A 23,359-nucleotide genomic window follows, 5' to 3' on the forward strand; every position below is an offset into this window, starting at 1 on the left:
AACTGTTGTTTTTGGGGTGTGGTTGTCACTGCAGTTATTTTCCTACGTCCAATAGAGTAAAACTCCAGTTTGCCTTTTAGAGGTGCTATAAGTGGGTGAAGAGAACAGATGGAAGCATCTGCCACGTGGGGCAGGCAAGCGGCTGAGGTACAGGAGGGGATGAGAGTATGTGATTTTTTTCCAGGGGCTGGAATGGAATTAATTTTGTTGGTGTATAATCTGTTCTCCTCCTGGATTTTTCTTTCAATGTAAATAGAAGTTTGAGCTAATTCCAGTTAAGAAAGTTCCAGTTAATTGCAGGGTCATGTTGTCCTTTCAATGTTATAAGCTGCAGCAAAAGCATGGGGATTGTTGCTTCTAGAAACACCCCAGTTCTCTTGTTTGTGCTCTGCATGCTGTTGAGCTAAGGCAGATTTAAAAAAAAGAAATAAAGGAAACACACACACAAAAACCACCTCCAACAACAAAAAACACCATTGGCTGACTTGTTCTGAATGCAACGATCATTTGATCCCTTTATTTTCCCAGGTGGTGTGGATGATACTGGCTGCACTGTTGGAGCTTGGACTCGGAGTGGAACAGGTGAGCACAATCGTATGTTGCATCAGTAGTAGTCAGCATTGTGGAGAAGGTGAGCAATGGGGCTGGTGTCCTAGTGAATGCTGTTACTCTGTTTTTGCAGCTGATGATGAGCCTTCAATTGACTAAGATGACAATCAGTGCCTGTGTATTTCTTGAGGCAGAGGGACTTTACCATGCAGCAACCTGAGAGCTAAGTTGGGGGGCACCTGGTATTTGCATATCTGGGGTGGCTAATGGGAGCTGGGAGCCAGAGCAGCGTGGTGCCTGCTGGCTGAATAGGCTTGGTGCCACTGTGAGGGTGGTTGAGGCTGAGTCACGTTCAGGCTGCTTGTGGCTGGGTCACCAGGCTAATAGGAGCAGCGGGATTATTTTGTAGTGTGAGTGCGTGCGCCAGGCAGGACAGTTTCCTTCAGTTTGTCTGTCTTGTAGTGTTGCTTCTGCAGTGTCTGTTCTGTGCTTCTCGGGTCTTGATATCCTCCTGGCTTTTGACACTGGACTGACCAGACAGGCGTCTTGGTAGCGGTGCTGAAGGGCCTCAATGCTTGTTTTGTCGTCATGGCTGTGATCCGAGCACTTCTTGTCTTGCAGTCGCTGCTTGAACTGCAGATCTGTTTGAGGTCTTGCGATCTCAAAACGAATATGATGCACATCTGTTTCCATCCTCACTCTTGCAGAAGTCATCTGGGCCGCATCAGGAGCCTTTGCTTGGGAATCGAATTCCTAAGTGTCGTCTTAGGGGGTTTTCAGTCCCCATCCTTCTGGTCTCTTGTCTTGAAGGCAGGCTTTTTAGGCCTCCATCATCCCAGTTCTGGCAGTTGCTTCCAGTCGCGTGTGGTGACATTTGAGTCTCTCGTAGGGTCTGGTGCAGAGCACCTGTATCTGACTTGCTGTTGCCATAGGGCTTTCCTTTCGGGGGTCACTTATTCTTGCGCCATGTGTTGTGTGTTTTGTTTGTAGTGTTTGTGGCGTGCCTGTGTGTGTATGTGTTTGGTCTGGAGCTGTCCTGCCTGGCAGTTAGTGATGACAGCTAACGTGGCAGTGCATGGGTGTACTAATACATTGATGGGACTGTGTTGGTGAAGACATCCTGTCTGCCTCTGGGCATGTACTGAAGGGCAGCTGGCACAGTCATCTCTGTGGTGTTTGTCAGATGTGGGGGTGGGAGAGTATATCTCCTTGCGAGCAGCTGTTTGTATAGTTCTTGAATGGTGTGCTTGAGGAGGTCTGTTGAATCTTGAAAGCTTACAGATATGGGATTTTGCTTTTTTTTTTTTATTTCTTTCCTGTCCCCATTAGAGTGTAAACCCTAGGAGGAACCTGTCACAGGAAAGAGCTCCTTCTGGAACTGTTCAACCCTTGGTAGGCAACTTCTGTTTAATTTGTTAAAGCTGAAACACAGTGTACAACACGGGACTTGACCATAGCTGCTTTTGGCAAGGTGAGCGATGAACAGATGTAACAGGTACTTTAGGGGTGCAGTTGTCACTGCAGTTAGTTAACTGCACAAAATACAGTAAAAATCCTGTTTATATTTCAGGGGTGTTGTAACTGGCCTAAGAGAGCAGGTGGAAGCGTCTGCCTCGAGGGCAGGTGAGGAGGCCGAGGTAAGGGAGCAGATGAGAGTAACTGTCCCAGCTGTGCTGTGTCTTTGGATGTTGCTTCAGCCTGTGCTTTTCTTTTTGTTTCACATTTGTCTCATACAGGCTGAGTGGGGCCAAGCTGCACTCTGAAGAGCAGCACGAGAAGGGCGGGCTGGTTGTGAGCTGGATTGGAGCAGAACTGCCAAGTAGCACGAGGTGAGTGCGAAGGGTATCCGTCTTGCTTTGCAGGTGCCATGGCAGGCTCTCCACAGAAGCGGTTGAGGATTTGAGAAGAGGTTGCAGATGATCAAGGAGCGACACGTGCAGGGATGGCTTGAAAACGGTATGGCTGCTTTCTCTTCTGTTTATCAGGTGTCCCAGGCAATGTGGGCTGTGATGTTAGTCTTTAGAATTGGAACAAAGCAGGTGCTGAAATGCTTTGTTTTTTTTTGTGTTGGGCTTGCACCTTGATGAGTGTAGGGATGGGTTTTAAGTGGGTGCAGCGGAGAGCCTGGCCCCAGTGTCCTGTAGTGTGTTTTGACCCATCAACATAGCCTTTTGGTTCTCAGGTAGCCTACTGAAGTTATTTTTTCCTGTGAGTGGAATGGAACAGAATTATTTTTTGGTGTGCAATCTGTTCTGCTCCTAGATTGTTCTTTCTATGTAAATGAATGATCGAGGTAATTCCAGATGGAAAAAGAAATCAATTGCTTGCTTAGTTGTATTGTCCTTTTAATATTCAAAGCTACAGCAAAAGCATGGGGATTTTTGTTTCTAGAAACACCCTAGCTCTCCTGTCTGCACTCTGTATGCTGTTGAGCTAAGCCTTATAAAGAAGTAAATAAACCACAGCTGCTGCTCCTCCTCTTTTTGTTTTTTTTTTCTGCTTTCCCCAAGCACTTTCCCAGGTGGTTGGCTTCAGGGTTCAGGTGAGACCTAGTGGTAACTGAGTTGCAGGTGTGCCATCAGAGAGCTCCTTCTGCCTGGGCTGCACTTTTGGGTAAGTGCTTTGTTTTTCTTTCAGTTGTTTGGAGGGTTCTTTAGGTGGGTCAGAGTCTATGGACTGATGCATTTTGAAGTAGAAACCGGTACGCATATCTTTTTGAGTTGGTAACTGGTAGGATCTGTCACTGTAAAGCAATCTAGTAGTAGGTGCCTGTATTGCACACAGCTCTTCCTCAGGTGAGTAGTTATAATGGCAGTTTTACGGATAGTATGGTGATGTTACTTTGTGTTTGCTTTGTGGTTCTGGTTCCCTTCTGATTTTTGCAGAATTACGGGGCTTTTTGTGAGTCTTTGCCTGTATGTCAAATATTATCAAAGTCATAACCTTTCTGTCAAAGTGATGGAGCAGGGTTTAGGAGAAATGTATGATGGAGGCTCCCTGTGTGAGCATGTGTCTGAAAATGGCAGCAGTGGGCACGTAAGGGGTAGTCTGTTTCAGGTTTAGGGACAGTTTGTTGTATTTCTGGAGCTTTTGCCTGTGGGTTTTCTGTCTGTCGAGTGTTTAGACCTTGCAGCCTTCTAGTCTTGATGTGCTTGAAGTGACTTATTACAAGTATGTTTATGAGGGGTTGCCAGGTACATTGTTTTTGGGAAACAGTGGAGTAATGTCTCTTGACCGCTTAAGTGCAGTAGTGCCTAGAGAGTAAGCAGGCTCACCACCTTCTTCTGTGCAGAATAAGTCCGCCCGGGCCCATTGCGGCGCTGCCTGGGCACACTTCTCAGGTAAATGTAGTGAGCAGATGAGGGAAAGGAGCTGGGAACAGAGAGGTATTGCACAGTAGCATGTTGCATCAGTAGTAGTCAGCGTTGCGGAGGAGGTGGGTGTCAGTGCTGGCGTGCTAGTGAATGCTGGTTCTCTGTTTTTGCAAGTGATGATGAACCTGTTGGACGTAATTCCATTTGAAAGAGTTCCAGTTACTGGCCTGGTCGTGTTGTCCTTTCAATGTTAAAAGCTGCAGCAAAAGCATGGGGATCGTTGCTTCTAGAAACACCACAGGTCACCTGTCTGCTCTCTGCATGTTTTTCCAGTAAAGCAGATCTTAAAAAAAAACAAAGAAAATAATAAAAAACAGCTGCTGCTGCTCCTGCTTTCTTTCTACTTCCTTGTGCTTTGCCCCTCCCCTTTTCCAGGTGATTGTGTTTGGGTGCTGGGCGGGGCCAAATGGTATATGAGCCCCAGGCATGCTATCAGAGAGCTCCTTCTGCCTGGGCTGCTTTTTGTGGTAAGTGCTTTGTTTTTCACTCAGTCAGTTTCAGGGTTATTTAGGTGGGTCAGAGTCTATGGACTGATGCGTTTTCCAGTAGAAACCGGTACGCGTATCTTCTTGAGGTGGCAACTAGTAGGATCTGTCACTGTAAAGCAATCTAGTAGTAGTATGTGCCTGTATTGCACGCAGCTTTTCCTCAGGTGAGTAGTTGTTATGGCAGTTTTACGGATAGTATGGTGATGTTACTTTGTGTGTTTGCTTTGTGGTTCTGGTTCCCTTCTGATTTTTGCAGAATTACGGGGCTTTTTGTGAGTCTTTGCCTGTATGTCAAATATTATCAAAGTCACAACCTTTCTGTCAAAGTGATGGAGCAGGGTTTAGGAGAAGTGTATCATGGAAGCTCCCTGTGTGAGCGTGTATCTGAAAATGGCAGCAGTGGGAATGTAAGGGGTAGTCTGTTTCAAGTTTAGGGACAGGTTGTTACATTTCTGGAGGATTTGCCTGTGTGTTTTCTGTCTGTCGAGTCTTTAGACCATAAAGCCTTCTAGGCTTTATGTCCTTGAATTTACGTATTAGAAGTACGTTTATGAGGGGTTGCCAGGTACGTTGTTCTTGGGAAACTGTGGGGTATGGTTCCTTGAGTGCATAAGTGCAGTAGTGCCAAGAGAGTGAGCAGGGCCACCTTCTTCATCTCTGCAGAATAAGTCTGTTCGGGCACACTTCTCAGGTAAATGTAGTGAGCAGATGAGGGAAAGGAGCTGGGAACAGAGAGGTATTGCACAGTAGCATGTTGGATCAGTAGTAGTCAGCGTTGCGGAGGAGGTGGGTGTCAGTGCTGGCGTGCTAGTGAATGCTGGTTCTCTGTTTTTGCAAGTGATGATGAACATGTTTGACGTAATTCCATTTGCAAAAGTTCCTGTTACTTGCTGGGTTGTGTTGTCCTTTCAATGTTAAAAGCTGCAGCAAAAGCATGGGGATCGTTGCTTCTAGAAACACCACAGGTCACCTGTCTGCTCTCTGCATGTTTTTCCAGTAAAGCAGATCTTAAAAAAAACCAAAGAAAATAATAAAAAACAGCTGCTGCTGCTCCTGCTTTCTTTCTACTTCCTTGTGCTTTGCCCCTCCCCTTTTCCAGGTGATTGGGTTTGGGTGCTGGGCGGGGCCGAATGCTATATGAGCCCCAGGCATGGTATTAGAGAGCTCCTTCTGCCTGGGCTGCTCCTTGGGGTAAGTGCTTTGTTTTTCCTTCAGTCGGTTGCAGGGTTCTTTAGGCAGGCTGGAGTTTATAGATTTCTATAATTTTTAAGTGCTTGGAATTCACTTAATAGAGGGATGTTTAATAGAGGTTTCTGGCTCACTGTTTTTTTGGGATGGTGGGATACTCTTCTGTTTTGAGCTGTATTTTAATCTCTAGATGTATAAACCCACTTGTGTAATTCTCCAGAGGACTAAAACCAGCTTGATTGCATGGTACCTGTGGCTTGGTAGCGTAGATGCAGCATTACCAAGAGCCTGAGCAGGGTTGTATCAGAGTCACCTCTTTCATCTGCACAGGGTACGTCTGTGATTACCTCTGCCGAGGCTGCTGTGTGTGCATGTCTTTTTGGCATTTGTGGAGCTCGGTTGTTTTTTTTGTGTGTGTGTATGTTCTAAGGTTTTTGTTTTTTTTTTTTGAGGGGTGAATAGTGTGTGTGCTGAGCGTGGTTGGCAGGAGGAAGCGGGGAGCTGCTCAGGACTGGTAGGTTTGGTTTCTAGGAGTGTGCGGCAGCCTTCCTGTGCGATGCGACTGATTGTTGGGCGGGAATGTTCCAGCTGGTGTGTGTTGGGCAATGTAGCTTGTGTAGTGTGTGTTGTGTGGCCCCATTGGAGCTTGCTGTGGTGCTGTGAGCGAAGAATCTGAGTTAGAGCTGGTGAGCAGCTGAAGTGCCAGAGCTGGGAAGAGGGAGGTCTTGCAGCAGGTACGCTGTGGCTGTGAGGTGCCTCAGAGTGTGCGTTTCTCTTGCCTTTGCAGGTGCTTTGTGCAGTTGTGGAGAGGGAAGGGAAATCCTCATGTCACGAAGCTCTGAGGGAAGGTGAGTGGTGTCAGCCTGGTCATCCCTTATCTGAAGCGAAGGGAAGATGCTCAGGTGTTTCCCTCAGAGGGTCCGGGGTGAGACTGTTTGGGATAGAGGAGCAGTGTAGCAGGTGGGTGCTTGCAAGCACAGTGGTCATTTTGTCCTTTTGTGTTCCCAGGTGGCGTGGGTGATGCTGGCCGCTCCTTTCAAGCTTGGACCTAATTTGCAGGTCCAGAGGCAAGTGGAGTGCTGTTTTGAAAGGATAAAAGTAAAGCTGGGGTCGCTTATGTTTTTGAGGGATGGGTGCTACTGCTGGCAGCTGAATGTTTATCTTCTGCCTGTGTCTTTCCTTTGTTCAGGGTGAAATGCAGTGTGCAGTTCGCAGTGCAGGACCTCTCGACCCGAGCTGCCTCTGCAGTGACTCTGGTGCGTGATGAGCAGAGGTAACTGTTGTTTTTGGGGTGTGGTTGTCACTGCAGTTATTTTCCTACATCCAATAGAGTAAAATTCCAGTTTGCCTTTTAGAGGTGCTATAAGTGGGTGAAGAGAACAGATGGAAGCATCTGCCACGTGGGGCAGGCAAGCGGCTGAGGTACAGGAGGGGATGAGAGTATGTGATTTTTTTCCAGGGGCTGGAATGGAATTAATTTTGTTGGTGTATAATCTGTTCTCCTCCTGGATTTTTCTTTCAATGTAAATAGAAGTTTGAGCTAATTCCAGTTAAGAAAGTTCCAGTTAATTGCAGGGTCATGTTGTCCTTTCAATGTTATAAGCTGCAGCAAAAGCATGGGGATTGTTGCTTCTAGAAACACCCCAGTTCTCTTGTTTGTGCTCTGCATGCTGTTGAGCTAAGGCAGATTTAAAAAAAAGAAATAAAGGAAACACACACACAAAAACCACCTCCAACAACAAAAAACACCATTGGCTGACTTGTTCTGAATGCAACGATCATTTGATCCCTTTATTTTCCCAGGTGGTGTGGATGATACTGGCTGCACTGTTGGAGCTTGGACTCGGAGTGGAACAGGTGAGCACAATCGTATGTTGCATCAGTAGTAGTCAGCATTGTGGAGAAGGTGAGCAATGGGGCTGGTGTCCTAGTGAATGCTGTTACTCTGTTTTTGCAGCTGATGATGAGCCTTCAATTGACTAAGATGACAATCAGTGCCTGTGTATTTCTTGAGGCAGAGGGACTTTACCATGCAGCAACCTGAGAGCTAAGTTGGGGGGCACCTGGTATTTGCATATCTGGGGTGGCTAATGGGAGCTGGGAGCCAGAGCAGCGTGGTGCCTGCTGGCTGAATAGGCTTGGTGCCACTGTGAGGGTGGTTGAGGCTGAGTCACGTTCAGGCTGCTTGTGGCTGGGTCACCAGGCTAATAGGAGCAGCGGGATTATTTTGTAGTGTGAGTGCGTGCGCCAGGCAGGACAGTTTCCTTCAGTTTGTCTGTCTTGTAGTGTTGCTTCTGCAGTGTCTGTTCTGTGCTTCTCGGGTCTTGATATCCTCCTGGCTTTTGACACTGGACTGACCAGACAGGCGTCTTGGTAGCGGTGCTGAAGGGCCTCAATGCTTGTTTTGTCGTCATGGCTGTGATCCGAGCACTTCTTGTCTTGCAGTCGCTGCTTGAACTGCAGATCTGTTTGAGGTCTTGCGATCTCAAAACGAATATGATGCACATCTGTTTCCATCCTCACTCTTGCAGAAGTCATCTGGGCCGCATCAGGAGCCTTTGCTTGGGAATCGAATTCCTAAGTGTCGTCTTAGGGGGTTTTCAGTCCCCATCCTTCTGGTCTCTTGTCTTGAAGGCAGGCTTTTTAGGCCTCCATCATCCCAGTTCTGGCAGTTGCTTCCAGTCGCGTGTGGTGACATTTGAGTCTCTCGTAGGGTCTGGTGCAGAGCACCTGTATCTGACTTGCTGTTGCCATAGGGCTTTCCTTTCGGGGGTCACTTATTCTTGCGCCATGTGTTGTGTGTTTTGTTTGTAGTGTTTGTGGCGTGCCTGTGTGTGTATGTGTTTGGTCTGGAGCTGTCCTGCCTGGCAGTTAGTGATGACAGCTAACGTGGCAGTGCATGGGTGTACTAATACATTGATGGGACTGTGTTGGTGAAGACATCCTGTCTGCCTCTGGGCATGTACTGAAGGGCAGCTGGCACAGTCATCTCTGTGGTGTTTGTCAGATGTGGGGGTGGGAGAGTATATCTCCTTGCGAGCAGCTGTTTGTATAGTTCTTGAATGGTGTGCTTGAGGAGGTCTGTTGAATCTTGAAAGCTTACAGATATGGGATTTTGCTTTTTTTTTTTTATTTCTTTCCTGTCCCCATTAGAGTGTAAACCCTAGGAGGAACCTGTCACAGGAAAGAGCTCCTTCTGGAACTGTTCAACCCTTGGTAGGCAACTTCTGTTTAATTTGTTAAAGCTGAAACACAGTGTACAACACGGGACTTGACCATAGCTGCTTTTGGCAAGGTGAGCGATGAACAGATGTAACAGGTACTTTAGGGGTGCAGTTGTCACTGCAGTTAGTTAACTGCACAAAATACAGTAAAAATCCTGTTTATATTTCAGGGGTGTTGTAACTGGCCTAAGAGAGCAGGTGGAAGCGTCTGCCTCGAGGGCAGGTGAGGAGGCCGAGGTAAGGGAGCAGATGAGAGTAACTGTCCCAGCTGTGCTGTGTCTTTGGATGTTGCTTCAGCCTGTGCTTTTCTTTTTGTTTCACATTTGTCTCATACAGGCTGAGTGGGGCCAAGCTGCACTCTGAAGAGCAGCACGAGAAGGGCGGGCTGGTTGTGAGCTGGATTGGAGCAGAACTGCCAAGTAGCACGAGGTGAGTGCGAAGGGTATCCGTCTTGCTTTGCAGGTGCCATGGCAGGCTCTCCACAGAAGCGGTTGAGGATTTGAGAAGAGGTTGCAGATGATCAAGGAGCGACACGTGCAGGGATGGCTTGAAAACGGTATGGCTGCTTTCTCTTCTGTTTATCAGGTGTCCCAGGCAATGTGGGCTGTGATGTTAGTCTTTAGAATTGGAACAAAGCAGGTGCTGAAATGCTTTGTTTTTTTTTGTGTTGGGCTTGCACCTTGATGAGTGTAGGGATGGGTTTTAAGTGGGTGCAGCGGAGAGCCTGGCCCCAGTGTCCTGTAGTGTGTTTTGACCCATCAACATAGCCTTTTGGTTCTCAGGTAGCCTACTGAAGTTATTTTTTCCTGTGAGTGGAATGGAACAGAATTATTTTTTGGTGTGCAATCTGTTCTGCTCCTAGATTGTTCTTTCTATGTAAATGAATGATCGAGGTAATTCCAGATGGAAAAAGAAATCAATTGCTTGCTTAGTTGTATTGTCCTTTTAATATTCAAAGCTACAGCAAAAGCATGGGGATTTTTGTTTCTAGAAACACCCTAGCTCTCCTGTCTGCACTCTGTATGCTGTTGAGCTAAGCCTTATAAAGAAGTAAATAAACCACAGCTGCTGCTCCTCCTCTTTTTGTTTTTTTTTCTGCTTTCCCCAAGCACTTTCCCAGGTGGTTGGCTTCAGGGTTCAGGTGAGACCTAGTGGTAACTGAGTTGCAGGTGTGCCATCAGAGAGCTCCTTCTGCCTGGGCTGCACTTTTGGGTAAGTGCTTTGTTTTTCTTTCAGTTGTTTGGAGGGTTCTTTAGGTGGGTCAGAGTCTATGGACTGATGCATTTTGAAGTAGAAACCGGTACGCATATCTTTTTGAGTTGGTAACTGGTAGGATCTGTCACTGTAAAGCAATCTAGTAGTAGGTGCCTGTATTGCACACAGCTCTTCCTCAGGTGAGTAGTTATAATGGCAGTTTTACGGATAGTATGGTGATGTTACTTTGTGTTTGCTTTGTGGTTCTGGTTCCCTTCTGATTTTTGCAGAATTACGGGGCTTTTTGTGAGTCTTTGCCTGTATGTCAAATATTATCAAAGTCATAACCTTTCTGTCAAAGTGATGGAGCAGGGTTTAGGAGAAATGTATGATGGAGGCTCCCTGTGTGAGCATGTGTCTGAAAATGGCAGCAGTGGGCACGTAAGGGGTAGTCTGTTTCAGGTTTAGGGACAGTTTGTTGTATTTCTGGAGCTTTTGCCTGTGGGTTTTCTGTCTGTCGAGTGTTTAGACCTTGCAGCCTTCTAGTCTTGATGTGCTTGAAGTGACTTATTACAAGTATGTTTATGAGGGGTTGCCAGGTACATTGTTTTTGGGAAACAGTGGAGTAATGTCTCTTGACCGCTTAAGTGCAGTAGTGCCTAGAGAGTAAGCAGGCTCACCACCTTCTTCTGTGCAGAATAAGTCCGCCCGGGCCCATTGCGGCGCTGCCTGGGCACACTTCTCAGGTAAATGTAGTGAGCAGATGAGGGAAAGGAGCTGGGAACAGAGAGGTATTGCACAGTAGCATGTTGCATCAGTAGTAGTCAGCGTTGCGGAGGAGGTGGGTGTCAGTGCTGGCGTGCTAGTGAATGCTGGTTCTCTGTTTTTGCAAGTGATGATGAACCTGTTGGACGTAATTCCATTTGAAAGAGTTCCAGTTACTGGCCTGGTCGTGTTGTCCTTTCAATGTTAAAAGCTGCAGCAAAAGCATGGGGATCGTTGCTTCTAGAAACACCACAGGTCACCTGTCTGCTCTCTGCATGTTTTTCCAGTAAAGCAGATCTTAAAAAAAAACAAAGAAAATAATAAAAAACAGCTGCTGCTGCTCCTGCTTTCTTTCTACTTCCTTGTGCTTTGCCCCTCCCCTTTTCCAGGTGATTGGGTTTGGGTGCTGGGCGGGGCCAAATGGTATATGAGCCCCAGGCATGCTATCAGAGAGCTCCTTCTGCCTGGGCTGCTTTTTGTGGTAAGTGCTTTGTTTTTCACTCAGTCAGTTTCAGGGTTATTTAGGTGGGTCAGAGTCTATGGACTGATGCGTTTTCCAGTAGAAACCGGTACGCGTATCTTCTTGAGGTGGCAACTAGTAGGATCTGTCACTGTAAAGCAATCTAGTAGTAGTATGTGCCTGTATTGCACGCAGCTTTTCCTCAGGTGAGTAGTTGTTATGGCAGTTTTACGGATAGTATGGTGATGTTACTTTGTGTGTTTGCTTTGTGGTTCTGGGTCCCTTCTGATTTTTGCAGAATTACGGGGCTTTTTGTGAGTCTTTGCCTGTATGTCAAATATTATCAAAGTCACAACCTTTCTGTCAAAGTGATGGAGCAGGGTTTAGGAGAAGTGTATCATGGAAGCTCCCTGTGTGAGCGTGTATCTGAAAATGGCAGCAGTGGGAATGTAAGGGGTAGTCTGTTTCAAGTTTAGGGACAGGTTGTTACATTTCTGGAGGATTTGCCTGTGTGTTTTCTGTCTGTCGAGTCTTTAGACCATAAAGCCTTCTAGGCTTTATGTCCTTGAATTTACGTATTAGAAGTACGTTTATGAGGGGTTGCCAGGTACGTTGTTCTTGGGAAACTGTGGGGTATGGTTCCTTGAGTGCATAAGTGCAGTAGTGCCAAGAGAGTGAGCAGGGCCACCTTCTTCATCTCTGCAGAATAAGTCTGTTCGGGCACACTTCTCAGGTAAATGTAGTGAGCAGATGAGGGAAAGGAGCTGGGAACAGAGAGGTATTGCACAGTAGCATGTTGGATCAGTAGTAGTCAGCGTTGCGGAGGAGGTGGGTGTCAGTGCTGGCGTGCTAGTGAATGCTGGTTCTCTGTTTTTGCAAGTGATGATGAACATGTTTGACGTAATTCCATTTGCAAAAGTTCCTGTTACTTGCTGGGTTGTGTTGTCCTTTCAATGTTAAAAGCTGCAGCAAAAGCATGGGGATCGTTGCTTCTAGAAACACCACAGGTCACCTGTCTGCTCTCTGCATGTTTTTCCAGTAAAGCAGATCTTAAAAAAAACCAAAGAAAATAATAAAAAACAGCTGCTGCTGCTCCTGCTTTCTTTCTACTTCCTTGTGCTTTGCCCCTCCCCTTTTCCAGGTGATTGGGTTTGGGTGCTGGGCGGGGCCGAATGCTATATGAGCCCCAGGCATGGTATTAGAGAGCTCCTTCTGCCTGGGCTGCTCCTTGGGGTAAGTGCTTTGTTTTTCCTTCAGTCGGTTGCAGGGTTCTTTAGGCAGGCTGGAGTTTATAGATTTCTATAATTTTTAAGTGCTTGGAATTCACTTAATAGAGGGATGTTTAATAGAGGTTTCTGGCTCACTGTTTTTTTGGGATGGTGGGATACTCTTCTGTTTTGAGCTGTATTTTAATCTCTAGATGTATAAACCCACTTGTGTAATTCTCCAGAGGACTAAAACCAGCTTGATTGCATGGTACCTGTGGCTTGGTAGCGTAGATGCAGCATTACCAAGAGCCTGAGCAGGGTTGTATCAGAGTCACCTCTTTCATCTGCACAGGGTACGTCTGTGATTACCTCTGCCGAGGCTGCTGTGTGTGCATGTCTTTTTGGCATTTGTGGAGCTCGGTTGTTTTTTTTGTGTGTGTGTATGTTCTAAGGTTTTTGGTTTTTTTTTTTTTGAGGGGTGAATAGTGTGTGTGCTGAGCGTGGTTGGCAGGAGGAAGCGGGGAGCTGCTCAGGACTGGTAGGTTTGGTTTCTAGGAGTGTGCGGCAGCCTTCCTGTGCGATGCGACTGATTATTGGGTGGGAATGTACCAGCTTGTGTGTGCTGGGCAATGTAGCTTGTGTAGTGTGTGTTGTGTGGCCTGGGCAGAGTTTGCTGTGGCGCTGTGAGCGTAGAATCTCAGAGCTGGTGAGCAGCTGAAGTACCGGAGCTGGGAAGAGAGAGGTCTTGCAGCAGGTACGCTGTGGCTGTTTCAGAGTGTGCTTTTCCCTTGCCTTTGCAGGTGCTTTGTGCAGTTGTGGAGAGGGAAGGGAAATCCTCATGTCACGAAGCTCTGAGGGAAGGTGAGTGGTGTCAGCCTGGTCATCGCTTATCCTAAGCGAAGGGAAGATGCTCAGGTGTTTCTCTGTGAGGGTCCGAGGTAAGGCTGTTTGGGATAGAGGAGCAGTGTGGCAGGTGGGTGCTTGCAAGCACCGCGGTCATTGTATCCTTTTGTGTTCCCAGGTGGCGTGGGTGATGCTGGCCGCTCCTTTCAAGCTTGGACCTAATTTGCAGGTCCAGAGGCAAGTGGCCTGCTGTTTTGAAAGGATAAAAGTAAAGCTGGGGTTGCTTATGTTTTTGAGGGATGGGTGCTACTGCTGGCAGCTGAATGTTTATCTTCTTCCTGCCTTTCTCCTTTGTTCAGGCTGAAATGCAGTGTGCAGTGCAGGACCTCTCGACCCGAGCTGCCTCTGCAGTGACTCTGGTGCGTGATGAGCAGAGGTAGCTGTTATTTTTGGGGTGCGGTTGTCACTGCAGTTATTTTCCTCCATCCAATAGAGTAAAACTCCAGTTTGCCTTTTAGAGGTGCTATAAGTGGGTGAAGAGAACAGATGGAAGCATCTGCCACGTGGGGCAGGCAAGCGGCTGAGGTACAGGAGGGGATGAGAGTATGTTGGGAATTGGCATAATTGTTCGATCTAAGCTTGCCTTAAGCAACCAGGGGTAGGCCTTAGAAATCTCAGGGCCTGCTGTAGCTGAGCAAACCAAGCTGCCAGAGTAACTGTGAGAAGCTCCCACGGAAATGACTCCCACATCACCCAATTAAGGAACTCAGAAAATATTGTTATCAGCAGCTGGCCTCAAGGACTAGGCCTATGTGAACGTTAAGCACAAAGGGGGTTGTTTTCCTAACTTCTAATCAAAAGGGGGGTTCTTTTCTTGCAGGTGGTGTTATTTTCTTAACGGTTTGTCTGAGTGCTTTTGACCAATAATCTTGTGTGAAACACTGTCCATCACTGTAAAGTTCACTATAAAAGTTAGGCTATTCGGGCAATAAAATGGTGAAGCATGATCTGACTCTGCTGGTGTCTGTCGTGCTTTCGTCCGTGCTTCGCAACAAGAGTGTGTGATTTTTTTCCTGGGGATGGAATGGAATTCATTTTGTTGGCATATAATCTGTTCTGCTCCTAGATTTTTTTTCAATGCAAATAAAAGTTTGAGCTAATTCCATTTGAAAAAGTTCCAGTTACTTGCTGGGTCGTGTTGTCCTTTCAATGTTAAAAGCTGCAGCAAAAGCATGGGGATTGTTGCTTCTAGAAACACCCCAATTTTCTTGTCTGCAGTCTGCATGCTGTTGAGCAAAAGCAGATTTCAAAAAAAAAAAAACCAAAAAACAGGAAACACACAAAAAACAATAAAAAAAACACCATTGGGTCACTTATGAATGCAACGATCATTTAATCCCTTTGTATTCCTAGGTGGTGTGGGTGATACTGGCTGCACTGTTGGAGCTTGGATTCGGAGAGGAAGAGGTGAGCAGAACCATGTGTTGCATCAGCAGTAGTCAGCATTGTGGAGCAGGTGGGCATCGTGGCCGGCGTGCTAGTGAATGCTGTTACTCTGTTTTTGCAGCTGATGATGAGCCTTCAATTGACTAAGATGACAATCGGTGCCTGTGCATTTCTTGAGGTGGAAGGAATTTACCATCCAACAACCTGAGAGCTAAGTTGGGGGGCGCCTGGTATTTGCATATCTGGGGTGGCTAATGGGAGCTGGGAGCCAGAGCAGCATGGAGCCAGCTAGCTGAATATACTTAGTGTCACTGTGAGGGTGGTTCAGGCTGGGTCACGTTCAGGCTGCTTGTGGCTTGGTCAACAGGCTAATAGAAGCAGCGGGATTATTTGGTAGCATGAGTGCGTGCGCCAGGCAGGACAGTTTCCTTCTGTTCGTCTGTCTTGTAGTGTTGCTTCTGCAGTGTCTGTTCTGTGCTTCTCGGGTCTTGATATCCTCCTGGCTTTTTACACAGGACTGACCAGACAGGCGACTTGGTAGCTGTGCTGAAGGGCCTCAATGCTTGTTTTGTCATCATGGCTCTGATCCGAGCACTTCTTGTCTTGCAGTCGCTGCTTGAACTACAGATCTGTGTGAGGTCTTGCGATCTCAAACCGAATATGATGCACATCTGTTTCCATCCTCACTCTTGCAGAAGTCATCTGGGCCGCATCAGGAGCTCTTGCTTGGGAATTGATTTCCTGAGAGTTGTCTCAGGGGGTTTTCAGTCCCCATCCTTCCGGTCTCTTGTCTTGAAGGCAGGCTTTTTAGGCCTCCATCATCCCAGTTCTGGCAGTTGCTTCCAGTCGCGTGTCGTGACATTTGAGTCTCTGGTAGGGTCTGGTGCAGAGCACCTGTTCTGACTTGCTGTTGCCATAGGGCTTTCCCCCGGGGGTCACTTTTTCTTGCGCCTAGTGTTGTGTGTTTTGTTTGTAGTGTTTGTGGCGTGCCTGTGTGTGTATGTGTTTGGTCTGGAGCTGTCCTGCCTGGCAGTTAGTGATAATAGCTAACGTGGCAGTGCATGGGTGTACTAATACATTGATGGGACTGTTTTGGCGTAGACATCTGCCTCTGGGCGCATACTGAAGGACAGCTGGCACAGTCATCTCTGGAGGTTGGCAGATGTGGATTTGGCAGAGTTGAGCTGCTTGCGAGCAGCTGTTTGCATAGTGCTTGAATGGTGTACTGTTGAATCTTGAAAGCTTACAGATATGGGGTTTTGAATTTTTTATTTTTATTTCTTTCCTGTCCCCAGTAGAGTGTATACCGTAGTAGGAACTGCCCACAGGAAAGAGCTCCTTCTGGAACTGTTCATCAGTCGGTAGGCAGCTCGGTGCCTGTCTTGATCTACTTCTGAGGTGCTGAGGCAAGGGGGCTGCTGTTTTGAAACGATAATATCGTTAATTGGGTCCCTTAGTGTTGTGGAGGGATGGGTGCTAATGGTGGCAGGTGAATGATTGATTCTCTTGTGGCTGTTTTCATTTGTTTAAGGTGAAACACAGTGTACAACACGGGACTTGACGACCGGAGCTGCTTTTGGCAAGGTGAGCGATGAGCAGATGTAGCAGGTACTTTAGGGGTGCAGTTGTCACTGCAGTTAGTTAACTGCACAAAATACAGTAAAAATCCTGTTTATTTTATATTTCCGAGGTGTTGTAGCTGGCCTAAGAGAGCAGATGGAAGCATCTGCCTCGAGGGCAGGTGAGGGGGCCGAGGTAAGGGAGCAGATGAGAGTAACTGTCCCAGCTGTGCTGTGGCTTTGGATGCTGCTTCAGCCTGTGGTTTTCTTTCTCTTTGCAGGTGTCTCGCACAGGCTGAGTGGGGCCAAGCTGCACTCTGAAGAGCAGCACGAGAAGGGCGGGCCGGTTGTGAGCTGGATTGGAGCAGAACTGCCAAGTAGCATGAGGTGAGTGCGAAGGGTCTTGCTTTGCAGGTGCCATGGCAGGCTCTCCACAGAAGCGGTTGAGGATTGGAGAAGAGGTTGCAGATGATCAAGGAGCGACACGTGCAGGGATGGCTTGAAAAGGGTATGGCTGCTTTCTCTTCTGTTTATCAGGTGTCCCAGGCAACGTGGGCTGTGATGTTAGTTCTTGAGAATTGGAACGAAGCAGGTGCTGATTGCGGTCTTCTTTGGTAAGCAAAGTGGTGCCCAAAGCCCTGTCCTGTGTAGCCTGAGCACGCCTCTCTGAGGATGAAGCTTGCTTTCCAGCAGTTCCCAAAGCTGTTGAAGCTGAAATGCTGCGTCTGTTTTTTTTTGTGTTGGGGTTGCACCTTGGTGAGTGCAGGGATGGGTTTTAAGTGGGTGCAGCGGAGGGCCTGGCCCCAGTGTCCTGTAGTGTGTTTTGACCCACCAGCATAGCCACTTGGTTCTCAGATATCCTACTGAAGTAAGTGATTTTTCCTGTGAGTGGAATGGAATTGTTTTTTTTTTTTTTTTGGCATGTAATCACTTCTGCTCCTAGATTTTTCTTTCTACGTAAATAAAAGATACTAAGAAAAAGAAAAGGTACGTTGTTTTGGGGAAACCGTGGGGTAGGGTTCCTTGACCACATAAGTGCAGTAGTGCCTAGAGAGTGAGCAGGGTCACCTCCTTCTTCTCTGCAGAATAAGGCTGCCCGGCCCCATTTCGGCGCGGCGCCCCCCGGGCCCATTTGTCATGTGGAGCTACTGAGCAGGTTAGGTAAAGGAGTTTTGAACAGAGAGGTATTGCACCACTGTATGTTGCATCACTAGTAGTGAGTGTTGTCCAAGAGGTGGGTATCAGGGCTGGCATGCTAGTGAATGCTGGTTCTCTGTTTTTGCAAGTGATGATGAACCTGTTTGACTTAATTCCATTTGAAAAAGTTCCAGTTACTTGAATGGTTGTGCTGTCCTTTCAATATTAAAAGCTGCAGCAAAAGCATGGGGATTGTTGCTTCTAGAAACACCCCAGGTCTCTTGTCTGCTCTCTGCATGTTGTTTAGCTAAACCATTTAAAAAAAAAAAAAAAACAGGAAACACACACAGACAAAAAAAACAATAAGAAAAAAAAACCAACACCATTGGCTGACTTGTTGTGAATGCAACGAACATTTAACCCCTTTGTTTTCCCAGGTGGTGTGGATGATACTGGCTGCACTGTTGGAGCTTGGACTCGGAGAGGAACACGTGAGCACAATCGTAGGTTGCATCAGCAGTAGTCAGCATTGTGGAGAAGGTGAGCAATGGGGCTGGTGTCCTAGTGAATGCTGGTACTCTGTTTTTGCAGCTGATGATGAGCCTGGCAATTGACTAAGATGACAATTGGTGCCTGTGCATTTCTTGAGGCAGAGGGACTTTACCATGCAGCAACCTGGAAGCTAAGTTGGAGGGCGCCTGGTATTTGCATATCTGGGGTGGCTAATGGGAGCTGGGAGCCAGAGCAGCATGGAGCGTGCTGGCTGAATAGACTTGGTGCCACTGTGAGGGTGGTTCAGGGTGCTTGTGGCTGGGTCACCAGGCTAATAGAAGAGGCAGGATTATTTTGTAGTGTGAGTGCGTGCGCCAGGCAGGACAGTTTCCTTCTGTTGGTCTGTCCTGTAGTGTTGCTTCTGCAGCGTCTGTTCTGTGCTTCTTGGGTCTTGATATCCTCATGACTTTTGACTCTGGACTGACCAGACAGGCGACTTGGTAGCTGTGCTGAAGGGCCTCAATGCTTGTTTTGTCATCATGGCTCTGATCCGAGAACTTCTTGTCTTGCAGTCGCTGCTTGAAGTGCAGATCTGTTTCAGGTCTTGTGCATCGTATTCGGTTTGAGATCGCGTCTGTTTCCATCCTCACTCTTGCAGAAGTCGTCTGGGCCGCATCAGGAGCTCTTGCTTGGGAATTGATTTCCTAAGTGTCTTCTTAGGGGGTTTTCACTCCCCATCCTTCTGGTCTCTTGTCTTGAAGGCAGGCTTTTTAGGCCTCCATCATCCCAGTTCTGGAAGCTGCTTCCAGTCGCGTGTCGTGACATTTGAGTCTCTGGTAGGGTCTGGTGCAGAGCACCTGTTCTGACTTGCTGTTGCTGTAGGGCTTTCTTTTTGGGGGTCACTTTTTCTTGTGCCTTGTGTTGTGTGTTTTGTTTGTAGTGTTTGTGGCGTGCCTGTGTGTGTATGTGTTTGGTCTGGAGCTGTCCTGCCTGGCAGTTAGTGATGGCAGTTAACGTGGCAGTGCATGGGTGTACTAATACATTGATGGGACTGTGTTGGCAAAGACATCCGGTCCGCCTCTGGGCACTTGCTGAAGGACATCTGGCACAGTATATCTGTTTGCGAGCAACTTCTCGTTTACCTCTATTTATTTAAAAAAACTGTAAAATTTAATTGCAATCCAGTTTGGGACCCAGTCATGTATGACACCAGGGGGCTTGTCCAGGAGGGCTTTGGTTCTTGGAATCTTATTTGATGTAGGAGAGGTGCCCCAGCATTTGGTGGTTGCTGTTCGAGTCTGGTCGGGACTAATGGCATCTCGAACCTGAATACAGGAAAGCTAAGGTTTTGATTTTTTTTCAGCTCCCTTGCTGGCTGCAGCAGTATATTTTGCCCGTAATTCTGCGTGTGAAGATCTGAATGAAGACAACGGAGTCGTAAGTGTTTAAAGCGTATACTGTTCTGTTGGATGGGTTTTGGTTGCCTGTGTGTGTAAGAGTGTGACTGAGACAGAATTTAGTTCCGAAGCGATTGTGGAGGTCTTCTTTACCACGGTTCCAATCTCCCGCAAGGGACTTGGCCGGTGAAGGACCGAAGGGATTCCCAAAGGATTTGTGGGTGGGTGATAGATCTTAAATCCTCTTTAAGACACTCTTATTAAGGTAACCAAGGGCTGTGGGAATTGCCAGAGTAACATTCCTAGATGGGTGAGACAAAACCGAAGACCAGGGACCAGAAGAAAGGGAGCAAATTACCAGACATACCAGCAGAAAGTCCATTAGGAATAACGATTAGAAACTGGAACGAGAGAGGCCCCAGTAACGTAAAAAGTAAATAAAAAAGGGTCCAGTATTGTGTGATAGAATGGCCAAAGGAGCCTTTAAGACCGCATGTCTTTGGGCCCGTTTTTGGATCCTTTGAAGACTGTATTTGTCAGGCCTTAAATACACATGTTAATTCGAAGGAACCTTTCTGCTGGGAAGAAAGTGATGATGCAGGATTATGGATCAGGAGGACTTCATGTCCTTTTACAGCCTTAATATTTACACTAAAAGCAGGTAAGAAATTTTGAAGAAGAAGAAGAACAGGAAAAATAAAAAGATAATAAACGGGAGCCGTTGGATAACCTACCATCTCCATATCGTAACAATCCACCTCTGGTGGTGTACTGGGTCTGGCTGGAATGTTAACTTTCCCAGCAGCAGCCCATACAGTGCCGTACTCTGCAGTTGTAGCTGGAACAGCAGTGTTATCACACCAGTGTTGCGTCTACTGCTGAGCAGCAGTGGCACAGCATTGGGCCTTTCTCTAACCCTCCTAGGGGACGGGCAAAAAGCGAGGAGAGAAACATCACTAGGGCAGCTGACCTAAACCAATCCAAGGGATATTCCATACCATGGGATGTCACACTCAGCAATAAAAGGTGGAAACAGGAAGAATAGGGGAGGGGTGGGCTCTCGTTGAGAAGACGTCGGTCCTCCTCTCGAACACCGGCTGCGTGCGTTGAGGCCTTGCATCAAGGACGTGGTCAATCATCGCTCATTTGTGGGAAGTAGAGAGCAATTTCTTTCCTCTGCACTTCCATATAGCTGTCATTTATTTTGTTTGTTTGTTTTCGTCCCTTCTTTTTATTTTCCCTTTTCCCCTCCTTTTTCCCCTTTCCCTTTTTATTTCCCCTTAGTTAAATTGTTTAGTTCATGGTAGTCTTTATTTAATTATTATAATTATTTCCATTTAATTAAATTATCCTGATCTCAACCCGTGAGTTGTTCTTTGCTTTACTTCTCCCCCTCCTCACCTAAAGGATGCATTCATGAGAAGTAGGACTGCTGTATCTGAGAGAGCTCCTCTATATCCTTTAAGGGAGGTAACTGGTGTATAACTGGGTTGGAGTTTTAACAGGGTTTTAAGGGTTTCAGGGTTAGCGTGTTAGGGTTTTAGAGTTCTTTTTGGGATGGAGTGTCGCTATGTTTTTTAGGGTTAGGGTCCTAGGGTTTTATTTTTGGTCAGTTATTTAGGGTTAGTGTGTTAAGATCCTTTTTTTTGTTTTTTTTTTTTCAGGTTAGGTTCTCCAGGGTTAGAGTTTCGAGCGTCCTAATTTTTTGGGTTACGGTGTTGAGCGTCCTAATGTTTCGTGTTAGGGCTTTGGGTGTTAAGCATCTGAATTTTTGGGTTAGAGTTTTGCGCGTCCTGATGTTTTGAGTAAGGGTTTTGAGCATCCTAGTGTTTTGGGTTGGCTTTGTGTTTTGAGCATCTTAATTTTGGGGTTACGGCTTTAAGCGTCCTAATCTTGTTGTTTAGGGCTTTGAGAATCCTATTGTTTTGGGTTTGGGTTTTGAGCGTCCTAAGTGTCCTAAGGGCTTTTAGGCATAGGACTTCAGGGGTTTAGTGTGGTAAACAGTTTGGATTAGGCCTGTAGGGGTTTCGAAGTTATTTAGTGTTAGGGCTTGAGTCTATTTTGAAAGGGCAGTAAGTGCTTGGGTTCCAGTGAGTGCTGGTAAATGTATTTCTCGAACGCTGGGCCTGTGATTGGTCAAGCCAGCTGCCCGGGGAATGCTGGTAGGCGTAGTTTTCCGGCACTGGGCTTCCGGGAGGCCATGTTTGGTGCCCAGAGCATGCCGGGAAATGTAGTTCTGGGACTCCGGACTTCCGGGAGGCCATGTTGGGTGCCCAGAGCATACCGGGAAATGTAGTTCTGGGACTCCGGACTTCCGGGAGGCCATGTTGTGTGCCCAGAGCATACCGGGAAATGTAGTTCTGGGACTCCGAGCTTCCGGGAGGCCATGTTGGGTGCCCAGAGCATACCGGGAAATGTAGTTCTGGGACTCCGGACTTCCGGGAGGCCATGTTGGGTGCCCAGAGCATACCGGGAAATGTAGTTCTGGGACTCCGAACTTCCGGGAGGCCATGTTGGGTGCCCGGAGCATTCCGGGAAATGTAGTTCTGGGACTCCGGACTTCCGGGAGGCCATGTTGGGTGCCCGGAGCATACCGGGAAATGTAGTTCTGGGTTAGGGTTAGGGTTAGGGTTAGGGTTAGGGTTAGAGGGTTAGGGTTAGAGGGTTAGGGTTAGGGTTAGATCCGGCCTTTAGGGTTAGGGGGTTAGGGGGTTAGGGGGTTAGGGGGTTAGGGTTAGGGGTTAGGGGTTAGGGGTTAGGGTTAGGGTTGGGTTAGGGTTAGGGTTAGGGTTAGGGTTAGGGTTAGGGTTAGGGTTAGGGTTAGGGTTAGGGTTAGGGTTAGGGTTAGGGTTAGAGGGTTAGGGTTAGAGGGTTAGGGTTAGGGTTAGATCCGGCCTTTAGGGTTAGGGGTTAGGGGTTAGGGGTTAGGGGTTAGGGGTTAGGGGTTAGGGTTAGGGTTAGGGTTAGGGTTAGGGTTAGGGTTAGGGTTAGGGTTAGGGTTAGGGTTAGGGTTAGGGTTAGGGTTAGGGTTAGGGTTAGGGTTAGGGTTAGGGTTAGGGTTTTAGGGTTAGGGTTAGGGTTAGGGTTAGGGTTTTAGGGTTAGGGTTAGGGTTAGGGTTAGGGTTAGGGTTTTAGGGTTAGGGTTAGGGTTAGGGTTAGGGTTAGGGTTAGGGTTAGGGTTAGGGTTAGGGTTAGGGTTAGGGTTAGGGTTAGGGTTAGGGTTAGGGTTAGGGTTAGGGTTAGGGTTAGGGGTTAGGGTTAGGGTTAGGGTTAGGGTTAGGGTTAGGGTTAGGGTTAGGGTGTTTAGGGTTAGGGTTAGGGTTAGGGTTAGGGTTAGGGTTAGGGTTAGGGTTAGGGTTAGGGTTAGGGTTAGGGTTAGGGTTAGGGTTAGGGTTAGGGTTAGGGTTAGGGTTAGGGTTAGAGGGTTAGGGTTAGAGGGTTAGGGTTAGGGTTAGGGTTAGGGTTAGGGTTAGGGTTAGGGTTAGGGTTAGGGTTAGGGTTAGGGTTAGGGTTAGGGTTAGGGTTAGGGTTAGGGTTAGGGTTAGGGTTAGGGTTAGATCCATTAGGGTTAGGGTTAGGGTTAGGGTTAGGGTTAGGGTTAGGGTTAGGGTTAGGGTTAGGGTTAGGGTTAGGGTTAGGGTTAGGGTTAGGGTTAGGGTTAGGGTTAGGGTTAGGGTTAGGGTTAGGGTTAGGGTTAGGGTTAGGGTTAGGGTTAGGGTTAGGGTTAGGGTTAGGGTTAGGGTTAGGGTTAGGGTTAGGGTTAGGGTTAGGGTTAGGGTTAGGGTTAGGGTTAGGGTTAGGGTTAGGGTTAGGGTTAGGGTTAGGGTTAGGGTTAGGGTTAGGGTTAGGGTTAGGGTTAGGGTTAGGGTTAGGGTTAGGGTTAGGGTTAGGGTTAGGGTTAGGGTTAGGGTTAGGGTTAGGGTTAGGGTTAGGGTTAGGGTTAGGGTTAGGGTTAGGGTTAGGGTTAGGGTTAGGGTTAGGGTTAGGGTTAGGGTTAGGGTTAGGGTTAGGGTTAGGGTTAGGGTTAGGGTTAGG

At 47.4% G+C, this 23,359-nt stretch overlaps 1 long non-coding RNA gene across 8 annotated transcripts; it reads left to right on the plus strand.

The window, feature by feature from the left end:
- The first annotated feature begins 14,878 nt into the window (after positions 1–14,878).
- Positions 14,879–20,685, plus strand: LOC137865543 (uncharacterized). Of its 8 annotated transcripts, none has more exons than XR_011101982.1 (5): positions 14,879–16,323; positions 16,580–17,454; positions 17,873–17,975; positions 19,291–19,364; positions 20,249–20,685. It is a non-coding gene; the product is annotated as an uncharacterized lncRNA (long non-coding RNA). The 8 variants fall into 8 exon arrangements; XR_011101987.1 differs by lacking the exon at positions 20,249–20,685 and having other exon boundaries at positions 16,580–17,285; positions 17,384–17,454; positions 19,291–20,240; XR_011101986.1 differs by lacking the exon at positions 20,249–20,685 and having other exon boundaries at positions 14,883–16,323; positions 16,580–16,685; positions 16,836–16,912; positions 19,291–20,240.
- Positions 20,686–23,359: the final 2,674 nt, after the last annotated feature.

Source organism: Anas acuta, chromosome 16 (assembly GCF_963932015.1).
Source record: "Anas acuta chromosome 16, bAnaAcu1.1, whole genome shotgun sequence".
NCBI classification, from domain to species: Eukaryota; Metazoa; Chordata; class Aves; order Anseriformes; family Anatidae; genus Anas; species Anas acuta.